We start from the raw sequence: 13,116 nt of genomic DNA, 5'->3' as shown, positions 1-13,116 counted from the left end.
ACAGCTTTGGTGTTTGATAAATTACTGCCACACATAAAAACTCTCACTGATATTTAGAGGAATGACAGCCTGGTGCAGTGATGAAAGGCTGGGCTGATGGGAGCCCTGACAATGCTGAAGGCCCGGGGACTGCACCCTGGAAGATCAGGGAACCCACCATAAATAACTGGCTCTTTTTCTAGTGATTCATTGCTGGTGTTGAGCTCTGGCTCAAGGTGGATATGCATGGGCTTAAGCACTGCAGCATGAAGAGCATCCTAAAGCCTCTCGGATGCGACTCGTCTAGAGCCACGTCCCATTTCACAAACGCAATTTACATGTTAACGCCGGAACAGCAGGCACGCTGGAAGAGGAGCTCATGTCACGGGGAAGCAAATTACAAGATGCAGTTTGTTCACGGATCAGAAGCCATGAATGTTCCGAATCAGGAGATCTCACACGCCGCCACATCCGACACGCAAATAAGCATCTGGCCACTTGTGAGGAGGCTGGAGCTCTAGAAAGCAAAACCAACCGTGAACTAACTGGAGAGACGGAAACAAGTGCAGAAGAATAAAGAAAGAGAAAGACACGAAGCACTGAATAGAAACTTCCATATGCCATCGCAATAAATGAAAACAAAGGAATGAGTTACACAGCAGGGTCATTCCGTATGAAATCAACCAATTTTAAGAAAATGTCCCACCTGACCCACTCAGATTTTGCTAAGTTTTTACATACATTTAGTACATTATATATGATGGGAAAATCCAAAATTTGAATGCTTTATTGTCATTAGTTTCACAGTTATGGCCATTTGAAGTAGGTAGGGGGTACCCTATTATTGCAGCCAAAATTAAGACTTGAAATTTTCGACCATTTTCAGACTTCTATAACTTCTGAACAACAAAAGGTAGAGATCTGAAATTTTCAGAATCATTTCACAGTGACCTATAGTGCTCAGAAATGTGAAGATATTTACTTTATATTTATAATTGCATGTTACAGAGAATGACAAAGTTGCGATTTTATCCATCACGAACTTCTAAACGGCTACATTTGGCCACCCATTACACAAAAACTAATCATCATATCCATTAGAGATTTTATGTGGTATAATTTGGCTGTCTAAGGATTGGAGCTGTATAAAATGAAAGTGCTATGGTATGTAATGCATGAAATACGAACAGCTAAAAATCAAAAATATCTGTCCGACCTTCAGATTCAAAGGTCAATATCAGCATGTGGGATAGGTGGTATCAAAAAATAAAAGACATCATGTGAAATTACAGGAATTTCCCTAAATTTGGACACCAAGCACAACTTGCTTCTATAAACCCTTCTATGTTTAATGTTGACCTTTGAATCTGAAGGTCGGACAGATATTTTTGATTTTTAGCTGTTCATATTTCATGCCTTACATACCATAGCACTTTCGTTTTATACAGATCCAATCCTTAGATAGCCAAATTATCTGAGAGGGTCAGGTGGGGACCACTGGTTGAAATGATATGGAATGACCCAGCAATGTTGAAAATTCACATCTGGCCGGTCTCTTTCAAATAACAAGCAAGTTCTTTGTTGTTTTGTTTCGTGTCATTTGTCTCATTTTTGCAATATTTTGTCTTTTTATTGTTTTTTGTCTGACTTTGGCTCTTTTTGTCTGACTTTTGTCGTTTGTCTCATATTTTTGTCATTTTGTTTCTAATTTTTGTCGTTTCGTGTTTCCTTTTTGTCTTATTTCTGTCATTTTGTGTTTTGCTTTATTCGTTGTTTCGTATTCCGTTTGTGTCGTTCTGTTTGTTTGTCTTGCTTCTGTTGTTAATCACTAACAACAACTAATAATGCTTTAAGGTCTGGATCTTAGCCGGCAATAAAAGTGATAGAAGAGTGAAAGATCAAGAAAATAGAGAAGGACAGCAAGAGACAAACTGATCCAGTCTATCCCACAAAAACAGAAGAAAGCATCCTAGTTTAATCGCTGCTATTTCTATTTTTACATATTTAGTTATAGTCACTTTGTATTAATGAAGTCTGGTTGTGAATGACGCTGTTAAAACATTGATGATTATCGGCCCCAAATATCGGTCATCTGCCTTTACCAGTAAATGGTATCGGCCCTGGAAAACCCATATCTGTCGATCCCTGCTGTAAACAAGTCCTTCCATGTTTCATCAAAGCAGCGTTTACAGCATGTACTGGAGAGAAAAACCAAAGCTGAACAACTTCCTCACGTGATCTCAGGTGTTAGAATCCTGTCTGTGCTTATTACAAACCACAGAGTTTTGGCACCTGATTAATCTTTTAATACTTTAATCTGATATGCAAACTGGACTTCATGGGCAGTGAACAACAAGCCCCCACACCGGTAATAAATAAACCCTCCCGTCTTGTTTAAAAGCAGCTCTAAGCCCAGCAGAGCCAATTTACTCCGTCACTCTTTATAAATTCAAATACAGTAAGCAAATAAAGAGCAATAATATTCTGTTCTACATCCTGTAAACTAAGCCGACACAAAATAAATTCAGTTTAACTCCGTTATTAATGTCGTCTCGACTGTGTTTCCCCAAATGAGGAGGTTTGTTAATCATATCTGCTGCTATGCACCAGTTAATTATGAGGCAGGGGGGGAAAAAACAACAGCATTTAGCTGGTTATGCAGACAGTAGCTGCGTTGTCTCTGGTGTATTCTGACCCAGATTCACTTACATCTATCAAGAGTCTGTGCCCAAGAGGAAAAAAAAAACGAAGCTGTATTGGTTGTTTATTCAAAAGCACAGAGAGACTTGTGTTTCCTGATGAATAAATGCAAATAAATGACTGTCTTCTCTCAGCGGTATACACAGACGTTTCGTGGTACTGTTACACACTGACAAAACCTATTAAGGAGGAGGTCGGAGAGGATGGCTCAGAGGACAAAGTGTGTGAATTCAGCACTGCAGGCTGCTCTGTCTCATCCATCCATTTTATTCAGTCATGGCAGCAGTCTTTCTCCAACTTTACCCACAACTACAGTCTCTTAATGACACTTAACAAAGCAGTTTAGTCACTTAAAGTTCATCAGATAATCACCAAAGAGATGGAAAACAGGGAAAGGCTAGCTTACACCCCCTGTCAAAAGTTTTAGGACACGGTCTCATTCAAATAAAGTAGAACCTGTCCTACAGCTTTTGACAGGGGGTGTATTTCATCACATGGATGTGATCAGGGCAGGACTCTGATCATACATGTAAAGTTTCAGGCAGATTGGAGCATGTTCAGGACATTTACACAGCATTTGAAATTTCATGGTGAAGGATCAAAATTCCAGAGGCCGCCACGGACACGCCCTTTGACTTTGGAAAAAGATTTTAATAACTTTGGATCATTAAGGCCTCCTGTATGTACTGGGACAATTTGAGGTGAATTGGAGTTTCCCCCTAGGAGGAGTTCTCTCTAGAAAAAAATGAAAAATGGGCAAAATCTGACATTCAAGGCAAAATAGCTCACTTCCTGTTGGCTTTGGAATGTGGCTGTCACTGACTTTTTTGTTCAGCCTGATGTGCTGCATATGTGTACCAAATTTGGTAGATACACCCCCTGTCAAAAGTTGTAGGACAGGTTCTACTTTATTTGAATGAGAAAGTGTCCTAAAACTTTTGACGGGGGGTGTACGTTTTGCCGTTTGGATATGAGGACTTGTTATTTTGCTACAGATCCTCGCGTAATCCACCGGTTATCAGATGAACTCGGCAGGTTGTGAATAGATTTAATCCTGCTGGTGATAATGCCGTTCTGATCTGGAAGGAAAACGACATGGAGAGACAGATGCAGCCGGACAAAGAGGTGAGAGACAATCCTGTTGGAGGATAAAAGTCATGCTTGACAGATTAAGGCAGAAGACGGTGGAAAACAAAAGCAGCTTTTCAGCTTACGTGCCCCCGGCGTCGAGCCCGAGGAAATTGAAAAGTGCCAACAATCGCAGGTAGAGATTCGTTCAGACTTTTGGATTTTCATACGATGGCATCATTCCTGTGATCTCCTCAATGATCAAACCAGGCAGAGAGGGGAAAGAGGGAACACTCTCTCTAAGTCTCTGATTTCATTTAGGGTTCTCCGAAGCACCACAACAGCAACCTGAAGAGTTTCCAAAGGCAGCCTATTTGCTAATGGGAAGCATCGTTATGCTGTAGCTTCAGGGTTTCTTCTCTGCTGATGAGGTTTTGAAAGAAATACTGATGATGATCTCTATCTGTGGAAGTGTTTTTGTATTCTACTGGATGGAAACAGAGTTAGCAGCATCTTATACTACAACACAACCCTCTCAGCTCACCACTGACCTGCTGGACTTCCACTTTTGACATAAAAGCTGGAGGTTTGCTGCTTCGGAGTAATTTTCTCTTCACTGAAGATAAGCAGGGGAAGAGCATGTAGGCAGTAATAACAGAACCATTTACAAGAAGCACAAAGATAACAAAACCCTGGCTTTGCTGTTAAACACCGTCTGACACCAAATAATTCTCAGATAACTGCTTCCTCGTTTACAGGTGATATTTCATGAATCAGCAGAGGATGAATGAAAATGCCAGCTTCTGGAAACACATTACATTAATAGTGTGGCTAATATTAAAAAAAAAGCAGCCTAGCCGCGCTAGACAACCCACTGCAACGAATTTAATTCTCTGCCAGGGTGGGTCTAGTTACCCTCCATAAGGCTCGAGGTTGGATTCTCCTAAAACTGGCCGGACCAATCACCATGAAGTGTAGAGTCAGAAGGCGGGCGTAACGAAGTGACGACAGAGGCACGACGATTCTGACAGAAACAACCGGCGCACAATAAACAGTTATCTTTCGAATCGGCTTTGGCCACAGCCCTTAAAGATTTGAAGCTAAAATTTAACTTGAAAGATAAACAAAGGACGGCACTGAAGTGTTTCATTGAGAAGAAAGACGTATTTGGACTTATGCTGACGGGATATGGCAAATCCTTAATATACCAGTTGGCTCCGCTGGTTGGGAAGCTAATGGGACTTAGCCACAATCCGCCGGCGCTCCAGGAACTACGTCAGCCTATTCGTTGCGTTGATTGGTTGTATACCTACCCAATTGCTGCAGAGTGATTTGATAGACAACCTTTTAGCCCGCCTCCCTCCCTGTTGCGCGTTCCTAGACCCTTGTGTCTTAAGAGCTGAGTCTAGTGCGGCTAGGCTAATAAAAAAGTACTATACAGTACAAAAAAAGTGAAAATCTGGCAGCTAAAGTCTCAGATGAAGGTTAGTACCATGTGGAACGCTGTAATGTTCAAAAACTCTAACAATCTGACCACAAGATGAGACATCTAGGATGGCATGGAAGGCTTCCAAAAATGAGTAAAAACAATAAAAACACGTCCAAAACGACTCAAATCTGACCTCAATAAATAATTGTGTTCCCTAAGTGCTGTCACAATTTGTCAAAAATGACCCGAAATATGTGCAAAATGACTAGAAATTATGTCCAAAAAATCCTCCTTAACTGTTCAAAACATGTTCAAGATGAGTTCATCATCTAGGATGACTGAGACGGATTAAAAAATGACTTTAAAATGTCTTCAAACTATTAAAACTTTCTTTAAAAAGTAGGAATTATTCAGTGTTACATTTTCGTAAACATTCGTGGTCCTCAGAGGTGGATTTGTAGCAGGATCACAATCAGCTGATGTAGTGTTAACTGGTTGTCATGGTGACAGTGATACAGAAATCTTTAACTAATCCGTGGATCCAGACTAAAAGCTGCATCACTGCTAGAATCTAATCACTTGGTCCACGTGTCATTTCTGACCCTCCTTAAAAATTTCATCCAAATCCATTGGTCTGTTTCTGAGTAATGTTGCTGACAGACACACGGACGGATTGACAGAAGGACAAACGTACTCAGCTCTACATTGCAGCTCTGGTGGCTTTACAGATATTTCCAATAATAATAATCACAGCTTTAAAAACAGGCGTTATATTTACGTTAGGCCTCAAGATGAATCCCTGTCAAACCGCTGGAAAACCACATCTGACGGCGGTAATGATATCCAGTTCACAGCTCCTGCATGTTTCCGCTGACGGCTTCACGCTGCAGCGACCTCATCCAGCATCAGCTTCACAGCCTGACGGGTCGAGCAGCTTCACAGCCACGATTCCCTGAGGTCCCGGGGCACTCGCATGCCTGAGAATTCACAGCAGCTCCTCTGCCGCCGCCGCAGATCATCAAAGGCTGTAAACTCTGACTGTGAACATGTTCCTTTGAGCTTCGTTGGATTGCAATATGTGAAGCATCTCTAGATGCTCTGATGCAGCCTCCTCCTGATGAAAACAAGCCGATATGCAGACTTCTTCATCCCATAAATCTCCACTAGTACAACTGGGGACATTCTACCCGGCATCTGATGCTGCAGTCGCTTGTTAACCCTCCTGTCATCCTCATTTACGGACACCAAAAAATAGTGTTTCCTGGTCTGAAAAAATTCCCAAAATTCAGCAAAAAAAATCCCAAATTTCTGAAAATTTGCCAAACCTTCAGGAAGAAAATTTCAATTATTAATTAAAAGTTTGATTTAAAAGTTTTATTTAAAAAATCCCCCAAATTTGGCAAGAAAATTCTCGTAAATATTTTCAAAAAATGAGTAAAAATACTAAAAAAAATCCTCAAAACATCTCAAGTGATTACATACATATCAGTAAAACTTCTAATATTTTCTTGAAGAACATTCACATAAAAATCAACCAGTTGGTTTATTTTTTTCTGAATGTTTTTAAAGAAACATTTTTTAACATTTCTTTTTTTTTGCCACCAAAAAATGTTCAAAAATTTCCCCAAAAACTTTGAAAACGTGGACTTTTCACTGAATTTTTTCCCCCCACATTTTCAAACTTTAAAATGAGTCAATTTGACCCGCAGGACGACACAAGGGTTAAAAGTTTCCCTTAAAAGTTTTATTTTAAAAAAAAATCCCTCAAATTTGGGAAGAAAATTCTTGTGAATGTTTTAAAAAAATGAGTTAAAATCTTCCCAAAAAAATGCTAAAAATATCTAAAGTGATTACAAATATATCAGTAAAACTTCTAATAATTTCTTTAAGAACATTCACAAAAAAAATCCACTGGAAATTTCGCTGGAGTTTGGTTGATTTTTTTGTGAATATTCTTAAGAAACATTTCTTTTTTTCCTACCAAAAAATGTTAAAAAATGTCCCAAAAATGTATAAAATGTGGACATCAGAAGTTTCACTGAAAATGTATTTTTTCCCCACATTTTCAGGCTCAATTTTGACCTGCAGGACAACATGAGGGTTAATAAAGAGAAAGCGTTCAGTGTTTTACAAGAGTCTCGTGAAATCAAATCTCTTCAGCAGCGAGTTCAAGTCCAACAAGCTGTCCTGGTCCCTGGTGCACCATGTACAACATTTACAACATGAGAAAACTGCAGCACCGCTGGGCTTCGGGACGGCTGGATGGAGTTGTTTTTCTTCTCCCGCTCTGGGTTAAAAATCACAAGCAGTCATCACAGCAATAAAAGCTGGAGTGCTTGTGAGCTATCCTCAGGGAAAGATTGGAGCTGAAGGCTGGTGTGCAGGAAGTTACAGCTCCAACTAAACTCCTGATGTTTCACTGCCCTCCTTCATGGGTGAAGAAAGGTAGAGGTCTGAGACGGCCTGTAAATTATCAGCTTATTCTGAAGCTGTGAGGCATGTTAGCGCCTGTAGTGTGTGTGTGTGTGTGTGTGTATGCATGGTGTGTGCATATGCATTGTGTGTGTGTGTGCATATGCATGGTGGGCAGCGGTGGACAGAATAGCCAAAAAATCGTACTCAAGAGTAATGTTACTTCAGAATAATATTGCTCAAGTAGAAGTAAAAAGTAGTCATTCAAAAAATTACTCAAGAGTAAAAAGTATTTTGTGGAAAGATTACTCAAGTACTGAAAGTACTGAGTAACTGTTTGACTGTAATGTCTGATTTATATCTTTAGAAATGATGTGATCAGACAGACAGAAATTTAAAATAATGTGCAAATTCTGGTATTTCCAAATAATAAAATAAAAAATAGCAAAATTAAATAACATCTTTAAAAAATGACGAGTTCAGGCACAAGAAACACAAATTTCCAAATCTTGGTTTTTCATAGCATACAGCCAGTCAAACAGTTACTCAGTACTTTCAGTACTTGAGTAGTCTTTCCACCAAATACTTTTTTACTCTTACTTGAGTAATTTTGAATGACTATTTTTTACTTCTACTTGAGCAATATTATTCTGAAGTAACATTACTCTGACTTGAGTACGATTTTTTGGCTACTCTGTCCACCTCTGATGGTGTGTGTGTGTGTGTGTGTGTGTGTGTGTGTGTGTGTGTGTGTGTGTGTGTGTACTTGTACTTGTTACATGGTGAGAACCATTTTCTGCATTTAACTATCAAAGTGAGGACATTTTTACAAAGTGAGGACATTTTGGCCGGTCCTCACTTTGAAACAGCCATGTTTGAGGGTGAAGACTTGTTTTTAGAGAACAGGTATGAATTGAGGTTTGGTTAGGGTTAGGGTAAGGATTAAGTTTAGGCAATCAGTTATGATGGTTAAGGTTAGGGTAAGGCTCTAGGAAATGCATTACGCCTATGGATGTCCTCACTAAGATAGAAGTACAAACGTGTGTGTGTGTGTGTGTGTGTGTGTGTGTGTGTATGTTGTGGTTCTGAGCCTGATTGTGACACTGTGTAGGCACCAGGGTGAATTCAAGGCAACAACCAACAGGGGAAAAATAAACAACTCGCATTTTCATCCCGCAGTCATTTCATGTGGAAGCAGACTCACTATTAATCCCCTTTTCCACATATTACAACCCCCACAGTGTGGAAGAAAAACATTAAGAACATTAACCTGCCTCCTTTTAAAATGTATTTTCCTCGTCTTACATCTTGTTTGAAAATATATAAATAGAAGTTAAAAGCTGATACAAAGCCAGGTCCTACGTAGAAGTGACACCAGGTCAGTTATCAAATTATTCATTTGCATTCAAAACGCAGCTTTTAAATAACAGCAACTGAATGTCTCTGACAGGGATAACTGGTTAAGAACACTTAACCCTGGAAGATCCAGACATAAGAAAACAAATTGGAAAAATTGTATATATACAAAACTAAATATAGGGAAAAAAATGGTCAAAAAATTTGCAAAAAATAACATGTATACACACAGACACACACACGTGTATATATGAAGAATTCATTTGCAAAAACAGATAACTCCGTTTTGATAAATTTTCAGAAAACTTTTAATTGTTTACTTGAGATATCAAACTGAAGTTGAGTGGATTTGACTCAGTAGAAAAATACATGACAAAATAGAGAAAAATAAATTATTAATGTTATTATTATCTCAAGTAAACAATGAAAAAAATGAGTTTTCTGAAAACGGAGTTACCTGTTTTTGCAAATGAACTCTTCATATATAAAAGCACATACATATTTATGTGTGTGTATATATCTATATATAAACCCCAGAAAATTATTTATTATTGAATTATTATACTTTTTTATTCTTTATTTTAGCAGGTAAGCTCAGTTGAGAACAATTTCTCATTAGACAGATAGATCGATAATAAAAAAAATGATGCTGTATTTCTACATCAGTGTGTTTTACAGGGTTAAAACCATGGCGGCTGTATGAACGCTTCGCAGAATCTGACAGAGGAGTTCTGTATATTCATGACCTAGTACTAATCCCTACATTAGCTGTCAAGTTGTAAAAATTTCTCAAATCTGCTGACATCAAAGCTGCAACTGACTGAAATTTTCATTCAAAATGAATCTGCTGAATACCATCTGAGCCGATTACTCATTTGGCTGATAAAATTCCAGAAAATAGAGAAAAATCACAATTCCCTACAGCTGAGCAGTACACCTACACAAGGCCTGTATTGTTGTCCAACAGGACCAAACCCAAAATAATTCAGCTTGCTGTGATTCAGAAATACAGAAAACAACTAAAACTGAAACCAGAGAACGTTTGCAGGAAAAATGATTTGTTTTTATCAGTTAATTGCCAAACAAGTGCAGTTTGACTGTGGTGGCGCTGAGTGTTCTCCATCTGGTCACACAAACCTGCAAACGTGCACGTAGAGAGGAAATCTCGGTGCGACTTCAGGCCTGTAATTAAAGTACAACCACCTTTTGTTGGTGCATCTCTTAAAAGATCAGCAGATGATCAGCAAACAGCCCAACACCAGCATGTAAACCTGCAGCGTGCTCAATAATACGGCTTTGTTTGGAGGCAGCCGATAAGTGAATAAACTGCTTTGAAGTTAATGCGCTTGTGTGTTTTATCTCTAGTTGGAGGATTAAGCAGGTAATTACCAAAAAGCTTAGAACTGAGGTCTGCTGAGGGATTAAGAAAACTCTTAATCAAACAGACGCGAGACAAGAGCAGAATATAGGCGTCGTTCGAGAGGCAGGTCGTGTGAGGTGCTCATCCTACAGCAAGCATAAAAAATAAATGTGGATTTAAAAACAGGAAACGCCAAAGGGATGATCAGAGTGGAGAAAGGAAGAAGAATGGGAAAGGATTTAGGCTGCAGGATCTACAAGTGGTGCAACAAGGATTTTGGTGGAAAATGGCGCCAACCATACATCAGTTCTGGATTTGGGGTTTAATCGTCCGAGAGACAAAATACATCTATAATATATAATGATAGAAATTACTGAACTAAGGACACAACTGGCAGACTGACCATGAATCTATGTGACCAAGTTTCTTGAAGCAAATGGTGCATTTCCAAAATTAAACAGTCTATTCATATATACAGTAGGTCCTCGACTTGAGTCAGATTTTCGCCATAAGTCAGAACTCTGGAGAAAATATAAACAAAGCCGTTACGTGCATCACGATATTGATCAGTTCTTCATAAAGGCATGAATACCAACAACTTTCATGTATGCATGAATCATTGTACTAGAACATAACAGAATATGTTGACCTGTTTTTACAACTTGATCTAATAACGTCGATGTTCGGTGTTCTGAGCGTTTTATCTAATTTAATTTCATTTCCATGGTGTGTCGTCCTTCAGGCAGAATCATTGATGCACTTTTACTTTGAAGTTGTCTGTTGACAGTTGTCACTTCCTGTCTACTATTTTGATGTTTAGCTTTACACACGTACCTGCTTTTCTGGATGCTCGGCTCTCTACTTTGTAAACGCCACAGAGGCAACGTCGTAAGTAATTACCTTAATTTTTGGACTTACTGGTGAAGTTAAAAGGATTTATTTACATGCATTTATATTGTTTATTCTGTTTGTAATGTGCATGAAGAGCCGCAGTAAAGAAGTCAAGTTTACTATGACTCACGATTCATTTTGCAGCTTAACTAGTACGACAGCCATCACCATTTTCTTTGCCATCAGCAGAGTCTGACTTATGCTGGGAGCCATAATGAAGGTAAAAAGTTAGCGAATGCAGCACAATCCAAGGTGGAGGACAACCGGACAATGGAAACAAAGCTGTTTTTTTAGCACCGTGTGATGACGTATCCATCCGCTCCGCTCGCCAACTAGTTCCACGTAACCAGTTCTGACGTAACAAGGAAACGCCGTAAGTCGAGGACGTCGTAAACCGAGGACCTCTTGCATATAAACATGTCCATTTATTCGTTCAGGCTTTTGAAACAATGATCTTCTTGTGTCTGTGTCCCTAATGAAACTGCCACTTTTGCCAATTAACAAGCCAGACATAAAATTTACACAGCATCTTTTTTTTTTCTTAAAAGGTGGTTTGAGAGCAAGCTCACAGACGAAATGTCAAACTTGAAAGCAGTCATCATCCAGAGAGGCTGCAATTTCAGCCTTTTCTGTGTCCTTTGTACTTGTAAATGCCTGCAAATGTTGAAAATGTTAAAATGTTTTTCTTTTCTGCACTGATCAGCTTCTCTCCCTTTTTTTTTATAACATCCACTAAAGAACAAGCTGTGAAACTGGCTAAATGTCATCATTAGCTCTGGTGGTTTCAAACCTAAAAACAACGGAATGCAACCACAAGGTTAGGCAGCAAACATTATTTTACAGTTATTGAATGATCCTCACACTCTGGTCATGTGACATATCAGCCCTGGAATGAAATGTTGGGATTATCTGCTGATTAGAACAGTGTGCATGGCGGTGCGTTTCAGAGTCTCAAGTCCAGCAGTTCTCCTCAGCAGAACATACAATTAACCATGTTATACCAGCTAATGAAGCCACAGCTCTGTCTCTCCCTATACCATCCATCAGCGATCTGAAGGACTTGGAACAAATGCGCTGAATAATTCCATCATACACGCAGGAAAAGGCCTCTTTTAACTCAGTGGATATGAGAGAAGAAGATGTGAGGCTTAATTTGTCCTTGTAATGAAGTTAAGCACAGTTCTGCTTCCAGAAAATGCTGCGGTGCATATTAAGTGAGTTGTTTAATTTCATAAATAACAACTAGCCAATGATACAGCCGGGTCATAATGAAGGAGTGAGCATAAACAAACACATCTACACTGACTGTGTGCATGCTGGGACTCAAGGACGTTAAAGATGAAAGCTGACAGGAAGGATACTGACCTCTTCTAATCCATTCACAAGGAAACAAACAGCTGGCTGAGCATCCTGTCGACCTTCACCACCCAGTCTTTCTGCAGCTTTTCCGTTTCCTCGGCACCTAAACATAGAAGAGGGAAATATGGAGCTTCATTATTGTGGCTCAAAGGTACCTCATGATCAGTTACGCAAGATGTTTTAAGGCTGATTTCTAGACAGAAGCTCTTTCAAACATTTTACAAACATGTACCCAGAATGTGTCTTTAAAAATGCTGCAAAGATGGTTCATTTTACAGGACTTCTATCTTCTTCAGCTGTGTTCTAAAACGCTGTGTTCTGTGGCTTCTATCTTCATTTCAGGAAGAAGACTCTCTCTGCATTTATTACTGGCAGAGCAAAGCAAAGCATTACGACGTTCTGTTGCTTCAAAGTGCTCACTGTAAAAGGAAATATCGCTATGTTTGGACAACTTTGTGGTTATAAAATCTGTTTAGCAGTGCAGAGCTGCAGCTGTGAAAATGCTAAGAAGTGCCTGTTATTCGTCATGAAGTCTCAATTTGCTGAACTTAACCCCTTAAGC

General features: G+C 39.2%; 1 protein-coding gene across 3 annotated transcripts in view; it reads right to left on the bottom strand.

Moving 5' to 3' along the window:
* Positions 1-13,116, bottom strand: part of glceb (glucuronic acid epimerase b) — a 94,692-nt gene that overhangs the window by 41,419 nt on the left and 40,157 nt on the right. For 2 of the 3 annotated variants that reach the window (XM_022190040.2, XM_051936695.1), the window contains exon 2: positions 12,561-12,657. The exons of the other annotated variant lie outside the window; for it this stretch is intronic. The gene's annotated coding sequence lies outside the window, so the exon portion shown is untranslated. The remainder of the gene's footprint in view (positions 1-12,560; positions 12,658-13,116) is intronic. 3 annotated transcript variants of the gene reach the window in all.

The sequence above is a fragment of the Acanthochromis polyacanthus genome, chromosome 2 (assembly GCF_021347895.1).
Source record: "Acanthochromis polyacanthus isolate Apoly-LR-REF ecotype Palm Island chromosome 2, KAUST_Apoly_ChrSc, whole genome shotgun sequence".
Classification (NCBI taxonomy): Eukaryota; Metazoa; Chordata; class Actinopteri; family Pomacentridae; genus Acanthochromis; species Acanthochromis polyacanthus.
Note: the sequence above shows the minus strand (reverse complement) of the source record. Positions and strands in the feature narration are given on the sequence as shown.